Source organism: Phaethon lepturus, unplaced genomic scaffold, assembly GCF_000687285.1.
Source record: "Phaethon lepturus isolate BGI_N335 unplaced genomic scaffold, ASM68728v1 scaffold24761, whole genome shotgun sequence".
NCBI lineage: Eukaryota > Metazoa > Chordata > Aves > Phaethontiformes > Phaethontidae > Phaethon > Phaethon lepturus.
Window position 1 is genome coordinate 58,743 of NW_010518858.1, and position 15,367 is coordinate 74,109.

General features: G+C 35.5%; 1 protein-coding gene across 1 annotated transcript in view; it reads left to right on the forward strand.

Moving 5' to 3' along the window:
• DIAPH2 (diaphanous-related formin 2) overlaps positions 1-15,367 on the forward strand; it is a gene marked incomplete at its 3' end in the record, with an annotated part of 68,880 nt that overhangs the window by 37,220 nt on the left and 16,293 nt on the right. The window lies entirely within an intron of this gene.

Here is a 15,367-nt window from a genome sequence, read left to right on the forward strand (position 1 = left end):
TAGCAATTACAATATGCAGCTGAACTACAAAACCACAACTCTATAATATGCCTGCTGTCATTATTCTGGAACATGTGGGTTGAAACCAAAAGTTCTTGTGTTTGTGTCCTTAGTCTTTTCTTTCACTTTTTTTTTTTTCTTTTTGAATACTAAATGCAGCTCTTTAAAGAAGAGAAGAGACTTTAAATATAATGCTTTAATTAGTATTTAAATTTGTGTTGTGTAATCTAAGAAGCATCCACCCACAGAGTCATACACAGTGAGAGTGCATTGCTACTGTCATTAGGGAATGACATAAGTTAGTTTTCAGTGTGGTTGAATGTGTGAGTGCACACTCTTTAAACCGTTTGCATAATACCATGGGAAAGTGTCAGATACTGATTTCTATTGGAACACAGAGTGAAATGGGTCTGTTTGACTCCCAGAGAGAACTACACAGTGAGAATAAAAACTATGCTGGAGCTTTCTGTCAAGTGTAACGGAGGCTGCTCAGTATGTCATGTAAATAGCTCTTCTGCTATTGGTTTTAGGTGAAAAAAATGATTAATTTCTCAACCACTTAATTCTTTCAACAGGAGATATGATAATATTTATATCTGGAGTTGGGAATGCAGTTACTAACAACTGAATATTGGTTATGATTTTGATAATTTAATACCATCCTCACCTCTTCGTGGCTTTCAGATGGTCTTTGAGTACTTCTGAAGCTGCATCAGCCTCTTCAAGTCTCTTCATTATTATCCATGGTTAATGGTCAATTGATCAGTATTTCATGTGTGACCATTTACGAGTAATTTATTTCAGGCACTGAAATGAAGCAAGTACTGCTGAAGAATTGTTCAGTAATAACTTACTCAGGTGCTAATGAGGAAGCCCAGCAAATTAAAGTCCAGGAAGTGGTAGATACTGAAAGAATGAATTCTTGATGTAGCTACAAATCTTGTGACCATTTATCTACCAGTTAGAATACGATACACCTTAAGGATGTTCTTGGCAGTGGATGAAGTCAGATGCATCAAGTGTTGATAGGGCAAATCTGAATAAGCAAACACACACATAAGATGGTAAAGTGTGTACTGACTGTAAGCATTTTTGTGCTCCTATTTACCTTTTTGGCTTTGAGAAATAACAATTAATGTGATGCTTTGTACTTTAACTGTAGGAGTCTTCTGTTTTAATATGAACTGCTAGAATGCTCTCACTTCTGTCAATTACTGGAGGATTTTATAATTTCAGAATTAAGTTCTATTGCACATAGAGGTTTGTGGTATCCTGGCTGTTGTCTGTATTGCAGGAATAAGAACTGCAGTTTATATAATACTGTGTTTGAAAAGTTAACTCAGGTTAATTAAGGTCTCTCGGAGGACCATAACTTTCCTGACCCATTTCTTGAGTAGATTCCTTGAGCTATTTCTGAATGTCTTTTTCTGTGCTCTCTTGAAATGCCTTCAAAGAGTTAGTCATAGGTGTGATTTTCGTAAGATAAATATACAGTTCTTTCACTTGGAGCTCTTTCTCTTTTCAGTAGTCACTGAATCTGAGCCATTAGTATTCGGCTTGTACAAGGTTTCTCGCTTCCTGCTCTAAATGTTCAGATGTTACATGCAGTAACACAAAAGTATCATCTGCAGTAATTTAATGCTTTTTTCCATACCAAAGTTTGATACGTTCTTGGTTCATAGCATTGCAGAGAGGTTAGAATAATGTGGACTTCGTCAGTGGTTTTAGTGTGACAGCAAGACAGGAACACCTTGAAGGGAAGGAACAGCAGATAACACAATGGAATGAGATCCTTCTTAATGAAAATGACAAGCTTCTGCTTTGAGCTGAATTCTTTGTTCAGAAATCTGAAGAAATACTTCTGAATTCATGAAAAACATCTTCATTAAGAATGCTGAAAAAACCCTCTTGAAATTTTGACATAGCTCTGGGTTTCATATGAGAGGATATTCCTCTTAACATAGTTGCACAATTCTAAAACTACGAACAACAGAATTTCTCTAAATAGCTTGCAGTGGTGATAACCTTGCAGATATTTTTCTTGTTCTTCCTTATATTGTTCTCAGTTAATGGTTGTAGAAAATGACATGCCATAATGAAGGATGGGAAGACTTAAAAATGCAACTACATACCACCTGGGACATTACTGATCAGCCAAATAAGGTTTTAGAGAAAGTCAGTGTTGTCTGTCTTAGAGTACAACTTTTTCCTAAAACTTGAAAACCTACTAGAAGGCAGGAAGAGTCTCAGAGCATTAATTGCAGCACAGGCTCAAATAATTGCATTCCACAAGCAACTTTTTCTGCAAGTGCTATCTGCAAGGGGAAATATTAAAAGGATATTCACCATTCTCCCTCACCTTTTGCCTTAACAGCTGCAGGCAGCTCATTTAATCCCCAAAATACTTACTTCAAGTATAATCCAGGATCAAATTTCTCTTCTGCTTTAATCCTGTTTCTTGGTGTGGTCTCCTAATATACTACAGGAGAATGATAGAAAGATGAAGAGGAATGCATTTTATATTCTCAAGAGCACAATCAGCATGTAAAGCAAATAAATGGGTGAGTGGAAGAAAACTGACAATTGCCAAAAGCAATTGTGGTGACCTAGTGTTTACTGTCTTGTATTCCATGGCATTTTGGAATGCCAGTGGGAATGCAGCACTAAGATTTGATTAAAACTCTGAATTCTATTCATGATTCTCCTGGTACAATGAGAATGAAACTTTGGGGTTCTTTCCTCATTTAACAAAGTTTTGTTTTAAGGTACTTCAAGAATAACTTCATGTTGGTTGTCACTAAACTATGTGCTGCCTTGCTATCTGAGTACTACTGCCTGTTTTCAAGGAAGGCAGCCAAGGCTGCAGGGACGTGGTAGTTCTGGAGATCAAAAGTAGAGACGGGTGAGAGGAAGTCATAACAATACACTTCTGAAGCACAATTTTCATTAGTTAGCAAATTATTAAATTCATCAGTTAGCTGCTTGTAAAACATGAGAATGTTTAATCATAGAGCACCAAACACAAAGGAATGTTCCCTGACTGGTAAAATAATTTTACTTCAAATATACTTTTTAAAAGCAAGTTTAGATCCAAGTATGCACAAGGTTAAATCTTTACTTGCTACTGTAACATCAGATACTTAATACTGATGCCCCATGAATATGTGGAATGTATTTAGTTAGGTTCAAATCAGTACTAACAGTCAAACTGCAGTATTTGCTCTGTGAAATCAGTTACTGAGCACAGTTACGAAAACATCTGTTGTACAGTGAGCGATGGAAACATTAAAACATGCTCCCTTTCAGACTTTACCGATTTTTGAGATCTTGGGGTTTGAAGTAAGTTAACTGAGATGTAATTATCACTGTCTCAATACAGCCTGGAAGGATTTTTCACCATTTTTCTTGAAGAGAAATACAGGTGATTTCAATACCTTTTAAGGGCCTCTGCTGAATGGACTGCCGGGCTTCAAATTTTCATTAAAGGTCTTAGATGAGTGTTTTGAGCTTGGAATTGTGCTTCCAGATGCAGAAATTGAAACAATGATTATAGTCTCAAAGACCATTTTGGCAAGTAAATGATATTCCAGGTCAGGCACATTTGAAAAATGAACAGGCATCTGTGGTGGCTGTTAACGAGTTGGGCGTTATTAAGATACGGGATACTTACTGCATTGTGGGTGCCAGTGAAACACAGGGATGCATGTTTCCTTGCATAGCTGCACAGAAGATAAGAATAAAGATGGTATGAGTTTCCAATCAGTTACTTGTTTTCATTTGACCTGGTTAATTCTAAGAGAGACTCTGATATCATCCAGACTTTTTTTTGTTTTTGTGAATCATATGTTGCTTAACAGTAACAGCAGTGATTTTAATGGTGAAAGCAGGCATCATCCGTTCACACTGTTTGAGCCATGACTTGAAAATTTCAGGGTCAGTATTATTTGGTTTGCAAAATAATCTTGGCATGGATTGATTTGTGTTTTGATACTTAAATAGTAAGAGGAAGAAATTCTATTGAGGTATTGTTAGCTTGACCTCATCTTGTTATTTTTTTTAAACAATTAGATGGTACTTGCAAGCACCAGTTTCTTCAGACAAGTTTTTTTTTAACGAGGAGGTTAACCTTTATGTAGTGAGGTGTTTGGTTTTTTTTCCTTTTTAAAACTTGTGTGATCAGTTTTAAGCTTTGTGTGGTCACATGAATGTTTCTTTAATTAAAAAAAAAATACTTTCCACTTTAAGGAGGAAAATGTGAAATAAACTCAGTGAACAGTCCTCCTTAGCTGGATGACATAGTATATCAGGCTGTCATTGCAGAATACAGCAACCCTGCAGTATTTCTCAATAACTGAAGAGAGGAGATGAATGCATCTTGTCCTTGTGAGTCTATTGTGTGATCTTAAGTCATTAATTGCTGTTAATGCACAATGAAATAACAAGGTACATTTTCAACTAAGAGTAACTTCTTGTTGATGTTCTTTAGATGGTCCCACTATCAAAATTACAGAAGTAAAAAACCCACATATTTTTGATTAAATTAATAATAGTAATTTTCTGGTGAGGGAAATACTGTAATGAAGTTGAAAAAGAATTTATGCTTAGTATATTAATCCAGTCTGGTTATACATCTCTGGAAGTTTGGACTACTGCTTTTTGGCAGGCTTGGATGTGTGTCTTTGCATTTCTAAAGAATGTCTAAAAATCTCCCAACAAAACAACTAGAATGAAGTGTTTAAAATGTTTGTGTTCTTGGTAAGAACCTACTTAATAGCAAATCTTTCAGATTATTTCAGCAAGTTGTATTATATTGTGCAGCTAGAACCTTCTTTTTCTAAATTTTGCTGTTCTCCCTTATCTGACATCAAATTATAATTTTTGAGTACTGTTATAAAGGAAAAAACCACCATCAGCAGCAGTGTGATGTTTGCAGTGCTTTGCGGAATATGATCTCAAAAACTCCTTATGTTGGTGTTTACATCTGTGAATATTAAATACACGTATAATTGCATGACGAAGTGTCTTCTAGCAGGTAGAAGTAAAGGATTAAAATGTTATGGCTCTGTAGATAAGCTGTGATATATCACATGCTTGGGGTCTCAGATAACTTTGTAATAATGTGACAATACTCAATGTATCTGGCCTACTGCTATCAATATCACTTTTCACTGTTTGATTGATAGTCTAATTGCAAAACACTACAAAGGAAGTTAATGCCTTCTCCCTAAAGGATCATGTTAATTTCTGGCTCTTGTAATTTAGGTTGTGTATTTTGCCAGTCAAGAATGATAGTGTGCTCTGAAGAAATTAATTATGTGTACAGTAGATCTGTAAAGGTAGTAATTAGTACATAACAGTCTGTAACTACTGGGATTGTTCCAGCACAGAATTCATTATCCATCAGACTTACCTCAAGGGAAAACTTCTCGATCAGGGTTCTTTATGATTAGACTTTAAAAATACAATTCAATAATCATTTTGATATGTTTTCAAAATTGAAGTGAGGTTTTAATGGCTGAGTTGTATTCTTCACATGACAGGGGTTTGAGTGAGAAAGGCTGAGAGAAAATACTACCTTGCATGTAAACTATAACTGAACAAAACAATGAAGGAAATACTAACACTTTTATTTTTTAAATATATAATGTAATATATACATTATATATAGTATTAAATGGCTTATTTTAATGCAGTCTTGTTTTAGTATTTACAGTATGAAAACTTAGGTGCTGTCCAGTCCTACCTTTGATATCTCTCTCTGTGAATAACTTTCAGGACTCATCTGTAGCTCAGTTTTAAAATATTAGTAATCATGAAAAATTCATAAAATGTTGATAGCACTAACTAAAATTTAGTTTTACATTGTTAGCATTTTGGGTCAGTGCCAGGATTTTGGTATCTAACCTTGTTTTGTTGGTTGAGGAGGAAGAGGGTTGAAATGGGCAAGTGAAGGCAGTGTGAAAAGTTTGTTGGAAAAATTTTAGAAAGCGCGTTAACAAACATATGAAAAAAGCTGAAGAACAGTCCAGGTAGGCAACATTGCTTCTGAGGAAGACATATCATACGACATGATAAGGTTAAGAGAAAAGGTGATGTTTTAAACAAGACTAATTACAGCCGTGATATCAATATCCTCTTTTGTCAACATTATTAATAATATTTATTTGAAGGTGGTAGTTTCTTTTTTAGGCTATAAAGGTAGACTATAAACAGTTCAGGAAACTACTTGTGCAGAACTGTAAGCAGATAGCAATGCTTATCTGCATGAGCTTATTGTAAACTTTAGAATGTAAATGTTATTTTTAAATTTGTCAGAAATAGCGAGGGGACTGGCTCTAAAAATAGAAGGTGGAACACTGGCTATTAATGTATGTAAGTGGTATGATAGATATATGCAGGTGTTGCACTCAGTATCTTCATGAACAAAAAGTATACAACCCTTACATGGAGACTTGGACACTTATTTGTCCTTTAATAAAGTGTTAAGTCTAATCAGAATACAGCAAACACTTATCATTATTCCAGTACATTGGTACTAGCACTGAAACCTAAACTTCTTATCATCCACTCCTCCTTTTTTCTGATGTTGTGCTCACTCATCCTATGACCCCTGAAGAGTGAAGGTCAAATAGTGTTGCAACAAGTCATCAACATCTTGAGTTCTATGATCTTACAGTGGAGACTTTTTCCTCTTTTTCAGTCTACTTGGGTTTGTTCTAGCCTTCAGGTAAAATACTATTTAAAAGATCCTGACAATTTTCTTTCTCTTAGTAGTACATCATTGACTGGCACCTTCTGTTTGCGTTAGGTTGGGGTAGCTTATCACAACTTCCTTCAGTTCTGGTAAAATTTCTGTACTTTATTCTTCACTGCCTTAAAGTTCTTGGATGACTTCATTCTAATTAAGTGAACTATTAGAACTTGAGCTGCAGTAGTCTTTTGATTGCCTTGGAATCCTGTGGATACATGTCATTTGAGGTCTAAATGTCAGCTTTCTTGGAGCAGTGAATTAAAGGCCAGAATGTAGGTGGGCTGCTATTCCCACCCACTTGAGCTTTTATTTTCCCTTGCTTGCAGCATTCACAAGAACACCTTATTATACCTTAAACTCACATTCTCCGTTGTTAGAGAAAACAGGCCACAAAATTTGAACAACCTACCTACTTCAGTATTTGAAGTTATTCTTCTTCGCCAAAAAGTTCTATAATACAGCAATATGAAAGACACAACTGCCTGTATTTAATTTGTTCATGTGCGTGGAACAAATTAGATCTTTTAAAGCAGGCAGATGCAATCTCTGTAATATATTTTTATCAGGCTTTAATTAAAACAACCCTTCTGGTTTGAACACATTTGGTTGGTACTATTAACATGTTAATCTTGTAATATCCGTGTGTAAGTAAATAGTGTAGTCTTACTTGTTAACATCATGCAGAAGATGTTCACATTATGTTCACGTGTGGAATACCCATGTGCAGTCTTCAGTGAGTTTTTTTAAGGCCCTTTTCCTGATACTCGTTGCGCCACTGAATGTTCACAATAGTTCGTGTCTTTTGAACCTGATTGTACCTTCTAGTTTCAGTGGTGCATGGTAACTTAATGCAAGGAGGGAATGTAGAACTGACTACTAAATCACCTAGTCAGTGAACGGTATTTTAAAGCTATGTCTTCTGTGTTTTACATCTGATAGAAAGCAGGCTGAGTTTTGATCTCCTGAAGAGACTAGTACATGATTTTCTACACCTCTCCCCCTCCTCCCCCCAGCCCGCCTCATGGAACCACCTATCCGTAAAGGATAGTGTGTTATTTTGTGAATTTTTAAAAAACTTCTAGAGTAACTGACACCCTTTTTCCTCTCTACACCTCTGGCAGATATTGAGGAGAGGGAGGAAGGAAGGAGGACAGTGTAAGTCAGTAGATACTCTTGATTCAGTTGACTTTTTGTTCCTTTCCCTTTGCCCCCCTACTTAACAGGTATATCTTTCCGACATAAATTTTATTATTTTTAACTGCCTCTGTGACTAGTTAGTGTGCTGAAGAAGGTAGTGTTCTTTTGATCAGAGTGAATGTTTTAGCTTCAGTCTCATTGAAATAATTAGGTTTGCATGCATTAAATGCTGTTTTAAAGTTTTTATTCTGCTGTCGAAGTGATGTAATATTTCAAGATTCATTCTACCTCTGTGCAGTGTTCTGTGAATCTTACAAAGCTTATCTTCACTGTTACTTTTGACTGACAAATGACAATATGAAATAGCCGTCATTCTTCATCAGCGCTTCCTTTTTGCTTGACATATGAAAGAGTTTCAGTGGGGAGAAAAAAGTTTTGCTTCTGTTACGTTTCTGCTATTTCATAGTAAAGGGATAAGTAGCAGCCAAAGAACGGAGTTGGTGCACCATTATACTTGAAGGAAAACTGTTTGCATTCATTTACATTTGGTACTTATAAATAAAAGGAAAAGGGATTAGTACTCTTAAGAAATGAATCTGAATTTGATATGCTATAAGAAGCCCAGATCAAATTCACCAGAGAACGTAGACTTTTACAAGGTTTAAATGCACTCAGTTTTGTCCAAAGTTCCTGTAACACAGCTGTATTTGTAGGTGTGAGGCAGCAAGCTTTAGTTTAATACTACAGGACTCTGTAGTATTAAGCAGAGATATGTTGTACTAGCTCAGCTATACGCCTGGCTTTGGTGAAATTAAAAAAAAAGGAAAAACCACAAACTTGTAATGTATTTGTTTCTGGATTGCAAACTGCAGGTGGCTCCCTTAGTCTTCTGGTTAATTCAGCACATGTGTGCTTGTTTCCTTTCTCTCCTTGACCTCTTCTTTTCAGGGTTGTATGAATCCAAACCGAAGGAAGATGCTGCCTCACACTGTAGGGTAATCAAATGATTCTGTGTCTTATAGGAATTTCATTTAGTTAGATTGCATGCTTAGGTAATCAGTCTTCATATCTCAGCTTCACGTAGATGTGAAGCAAGCTGGTTTGATTTTATCTTTCAGTGTACTTGGAATCGTTGCTTTTTTTTAACAACAGAATAAATTAAAGTACCGTAAAGAAAAAGAGTGAGTTAGTAGTTAACCGATCTTCATCTTTTCCTTTCCTTCTCAACTGGATTATCCACTAGGTAAACTGACAAATTTTGGGATGGAACAAGCTTGACATTGTTTAAAAAAACTGATGCCTGAAAATATTACCACTTAGCATAGACTTATATGTGTTTGTCTCTATATTTGTTTTTTTATATATTTAAATATGCATCTTTTTTGATTGTTAAATCCTCTTAGAATTATTTAAACGAGGTTCACAGTAATTGCATAAGAACATATTCCTCGATTAAGACAAAAAAATATTTGTATATAATTACCAAGGAAATAAAAGCTTTTCTGCCCAGAATTGTCAGGGGCAATTCGTAACAGGTAACAGTATGCAGTCTTGCTATGCTTAAAGTATCAAGAGGAAAAAGGAGGGGGGAAAAAAGGCATTTGTGTTCTTTGCTTCAGTTTTGCATCAGGTACTAAGGGGTGACTGCAGAAGTTGACTCCATAATAGTTACACTTTATAAGTACACTTTCAGTAGTTACACAGGGAAGCACGGTTTCCAGATTGACCTTAGGAGTGATGCGTGTAGTTTTGCTGCAGCTGGGCTGTTGTTTGGGGGAATCACAAATGAGACCTCCCAAGAATTGCTTTATGTATGTTCCTGTGTCAGTTTTTTCATATGAGGAAGCCACAGTGCAAGTGGTCGCTGTTCGATAGCACCTGCTCCCGTTGAAGGGAGTGTGTGTCTTCTATTTCAAGAGCATCGGTACCCGTCTCAGTCAGCATAGTACAAAAGGACTAAAATGAGAATAGCGTTCTGTAGGGGCTGAAGCAAACAAAGCTTCCAATTAGGAGGCAATGTCTGTAAAATTTTGTTCTTAATATTTTATTTCAAATAACATTTTAGTACACTCACTTTTCAGTAAGTAAAATGATTCCTTTTCTGTGTGGAAGGTAATTTGTAACAATGAGTGACAATGAATATGTATTCAATTTTGAAAACCTGTATGAAATAAAATACATGTGTTGTTGGTATGACCTACTAGTAATTATCCTACGTATCTGCTAGAAGTAGATCAGAAGCTGAATATTCACCCCCAAATTTGTATTTGAAATCCACAGTAACAGAGAAGTCATTTACTCACTTCACTTAGGAGTGCCTGACAGTTCTGTGCTGGTTGTATTTAACACTAGTTCTATGTTGTAAACACAATGTTATGATGACATGTACAGCTAGGCATTGTTGTAAATACTACTGAGAAGAAATTAAGGCTTTCTTTTCACAAATTAGTGATGTTAATATTTTGACGACAGGTTTTGTCTATGGTGGACACTGATATTTTGTGAAGACTTTCTTTTGAAACATACAGGTAGTTTGAAATAAATTGATTTCTTACAGTTTGGAACTGTGGAGTTGTTTTCATCATGTGTCAGTGAATGAAGAATATCACAGATAAAAAAGTCTATTTAGACTTTCCCAGAAGTTAGGTTCAGTCTCAGCTGTGTTATTTTTGTTTTGTGTGTTGTCTTGTTTCCCTGTAAAATCTTACAAAAATAATGCTTTCAGAATGATCATGCCATAGGGTTTAACAGATGCAGGAAATTTATGGGAGATCTCAGGCTGTAGTACGCTTTAATTATGTCCCTGTTAGGACTGGTTTTAAAAGCTTTGTGGTATGTTCCCCTATATATAAGGCAAAAAAAATTAATGAGAGACAGGGCACATATATGCAATTTTCCTAGATCTCCTGTTTGTTATTCCTGGGGCTTGCTTTATTTATACGTGCAATAGTTAATATTCTTCCAAAGCATTGGTGTTGTATCAGAAAGGTTCAGATTAAGTAGTTCGGATGTTATCTTCATTAGCAGTGCATAAAGAGCTGTAATAATTGCAGCTTCAGAAAAGATGATACAAGTAGTCTCTATGTGAATTAAATTATATTCAGATTAGGAGACACATGGGAAATAGTTTGAGGTCTGGGATATTTGAAAGGTGCTAGCTTCATTCATCGATTTCTTTGAGGTGTATCATAATGTATTCCACAATATTCCTATACAAATTCAGTTAATTTTCAAAATCAGCATTATATTTATTCTGAATTCAGGTCAAATGCTCTAATGTGGAGGTGATTCCTTCAGTCTTTGTTTAATTAGCACTGCTTAACCCTTGTGAAATGTCACTAGGACGAGTTAGTGTTCCTCACTGGAGACTTGAGGAGCAAGGATACAAAATAAGAAACCCTGTTAGTTACTTCCTAACTATATTACTTCTACAGATACATGCTGATTATCTGCCTTTTTAGGTGCTAAATGTGAAACTGAGATTGTAGAGGAGGTCATGTCATACACATCATGCTTGCTGTAAGGCCATCAATTTTATTAAGAAATCTGTGGAAGTGAAATTGTTTCTGCAGAATATTAATTAAAAAAAAACCCATCTGCTTAGCTTCAGCAGTAGAATTTAAGAAAGGCTATTTTCTTTTTTCCGAAGTATGACACCTTTACTATCATAGTGTTTCTGCTTAAATAAAGTATGATAGTTTTACTGCTTGAGTAATTTTAGGTGTTTTCGTTGGTATACCTTCAGTAAAGTTTGGGAACTGCTTGATAATTCTAAAAGTAGAATAAGCTAATGAACCTCTTCTGTATTATTTCATTCATAAAAACTGATTTTGGAAATGCTAAGAACTGATTTTCAGAAAGTGTCGCTGGGGTTGGCGAACTTGTAGAGTTTTGTGGTTTTTGTTCAGGTCTTGGAAGGAAAAATATTGGAATGAGAGCAGCTATGTATGCTCTTAAAAGTCTCGTGTGTGTGTTTTTAACAATGTTATGACTGAGCTGTCTTAGTTATAATGTCTTAATTTTTACGTGTTAACTTACAGAATTCATGTGTTAACTTGTTAGACCTGAGTTCTCAGAAGTTAGAAATGAAAATCCTGAAGAGGAAAGGTGGAAGAGTCAATTCTGACTACAAAGAGAAGTCAGGGTGAGGTAAACTCTACAGCAGGCATTGTTTTTGTCCCTACATTTAGTGTCTCAGAGGTCCCCATTAGAAAAGAGCAAGGCCCACTACTTGCTGTACACAGCCAAGAGTATGGTACCCCCATGCATATATTCAACAAGGTTGGGATTCCAGTCTACTGTGTGATAACTCTGTTAGTACATTCTGTACCTACTATATGCCTTGTTTTTCTAAGGGCAATAGAGCTTTTGTTTGTACCAACTTTATAATAAATACAGCAGAGGAAGAAAGACAGTTTTGTATTCTGAAATGTCTATTTCGGTCTCAGTGATGCAGTGCTCAAATAAACTATAGCACATTTAACGAGCAGTTGAGGACAGAGACACATGTACTAGGCACACCGAGGGAAAGGGATTGTGTATGAGGTCTAATTAGCATGAAATATGAATACATTCATGAAGTAGTCTTGATCTGTAATGCTCTTACAGAGAGTATTTTTTCTATGAATTCGATGAAAAAGAAATTCATGTTGAACTGAAAAGAATCTGTGTTGAACTGAAAAAAGAAGTGGGTTTTGTTTGTTTTTAAACCGAAATCTGTATTCCTAGAATAAAACACATTCTGTATCAATAGGTAAAAAGATTAGACTGAAAAGAATGCTTTCTCTAATGTCAAAACAGTAAACCGTAACCCTCAAAAACTACTTTTCTTGAAGTATTTTTTTTGCAACTTTGTTTTTTGCAAGGGAATTTAAGTTAGATACTAGAAAAATCTATTTATTTTGAAGCTAGTTACTCAGAACATGATAAAATAGCTCATTCAATGGATTTTACAATAATTTTTTGCTAAACGATCTGTTAAGATTCTGTTGTGAAAACTTTCCTTGAGTGTGGCTTACCTTTCATGTATAACAACTTATATATGTACATAAAATACACTGATAATGAGTTGCAGGTCAATCATTGTCACTTCTAGGTCTGAGTGTTGTAATGCAGGTTCTTCAGCTGAAGTAAAGCCATGAAGCTGGCTGTGAATTTGTTACCCAAGTTAAGGTGGGAGGGGGAAAAAAAAAATCGAGTCTGGAAGAAATGATGCAAAACAGATCAGCTACTTAGCAGGAAAGTTTGTGCTATTAAATAGACTATATTTTAGTATTCTGAAAGCTTCCAGCAGAGTTACAGGAATAACAGTGGTTTTGTTTAAATAAGTAAAAACCCACCGTAAACAAAGATGTAGTTATAAGCAAAATTTATGGCCTTGTAAAATAACTCTTTTAAATCTGTGTTAGAAAGATTCCTTCCATCTTTCAGCAGAACCATAGCTAGTACATACTACATTACATCCTAAATGTACTTTCTCTCAAATTTCTCTTGCATGAAATACCATGTGGGTTTTTTCTCTAAAAGTGTAAACTGACAAAATGTGGTCTGATTCATGGCCTAGGTGCAGTTACGTATCGTGCTGACCTGCAGTGATGTCGTGTTCACAAAAATTGCTTCCCTCTCCATGCCTGCTGGTTTTATGCAAAACTGATTTTTCTTCCCTTAATGCTGACCAAAAAAAAAAAAAAATTCCTCATCTGCTTTTAAGATTGCAACTTTCATCTAATTGATAATTTTTTTAACTGTAATACTATTAGGGGACTCTTTGAACGGAGTATCTGCCATTGCAAGAATTTCTGCCGTATGTACGTGGAGTAAGGATAGCTCTGTTATCTAAATGAATACAGGTTCTTTGGAGAAAGATATGTTAAAAAGCTATCTAAAGGATTAGAAGTTAACAGTCATGCTATTAAATTTCTGAATTCATTGCGAAATTGAAAATACCAGGTACATAGGTATTAACACAGATAAAAAGCTGATAATTTTGTTGAGTTACTGAATTACCTGTTAACGATCTCTAAAGGATGTAAAGTTGAAATTACAATTTTGTATATTCTGTAGGTGTTGTGTGTCTTGTGCAGTCGTGAGAAATTAAGACTTCTCTGAAACTTAATTCTTTCAGATACCTTTTTCTGTTCTGTAACGTGTAATTATTTTAGAATTACAGAATAATTTCCCAATATGAAGATGTGGGTGAATGAGAGATTTATGGCTTAAAGGCTTTCTAAAAGCAAAAAATCCACATGGTAAACTGGCTGATATTTATAAGTCAATGTGGAATTATCTCTAAGTTGCATATTCTGAATTGTAGTACGTATGGAATAAGTTTCGAGGTTTTCCTTTTGACGTTTTTTTGTTCTTGCATTTGAGACATTTGGATCATTAGTGCTGAGATGCTGCCTTCTTAATGAATCATTTTAGCCAAATTTTACTTATGTTGGTAATATAAAGGTAAGCAGAGCATAGGTTCCATCTGCCAAATGTAGAATATACTGTGGATTCTATATGTGTGTGTGCTTAAACTGTGGTGAGGTGAATAGTGAAACCTGACAATGTTGGTAAAGGTGAGAGACTGGTAGCTCTGTGTTTCATGACTATTTTTAGTCTGCTACAATGTGAGGGGCTTAATTTAGTGCTTTGGTAGGTCCCCTAAAATCAATCCTGTAATGTGGAAGTAATTAATCTTCTACCTCTCAAAGGCAGATAATCATTGTACGTGTATTCAGTGAGCACCTGGGTGCTTTCAACACCCTTTAAGATGCTTGGACCCCAAGAAAGCTTTTTCATGGTAAATCTGTTGGAAGGTTGTTGTCTACAGAGTTGTCTTCAGGCTGGTTGAGCCTGGTATTTTGTCTTCAGCAGGTGATGGAGAGCAGATGCTTAGGGAAAAGAGTATTACGTTAATTAATATATATTAAATGTCTGTCTTTTTATGTACCTAGACAAAATAAACTGAATAGTGATACTTCCCAGCTTCCAATGCTTGACAGGTTTTCTGAGTCAGAGGTCACATCTCTATACATAGCAAAGTCTTCAGTGTGTTTTTACTTCAGTGAACTCATGATCTCTTATCATTCGTCACCTTTAGCATTGATCTCTCTATTTCAAACGAATGTGCAGTTTTCCAGTGTTTCAATCCAGCTCCTTGCTAATCTTCCTGGTTTGTTGTCTCCTCCTTCTGTCACTGCAAGTTTTAGTAGTAATTAATTTGTATCTACTTTCTCTATGTTTTCAAAGACCACAGAGGGGAAGACCAAAATAGTATAATTGTTTGTCTTTCATGTATCAGGTACGTAATTGAACAAAGTCTGTTATCTAATGAGTATCAGTTGGTCTACCCCAGTTATTCGGGAGGGATTCTCACTTTTTTGGTTGTCTTAGTATGGAATGATCAAATGTCTCAATGGCTGTTTGTTTTTCAGAGAGTTACATTAGTATGCCAGAAGAGTTTCACTGTCACAGTATATTGAAACTCCA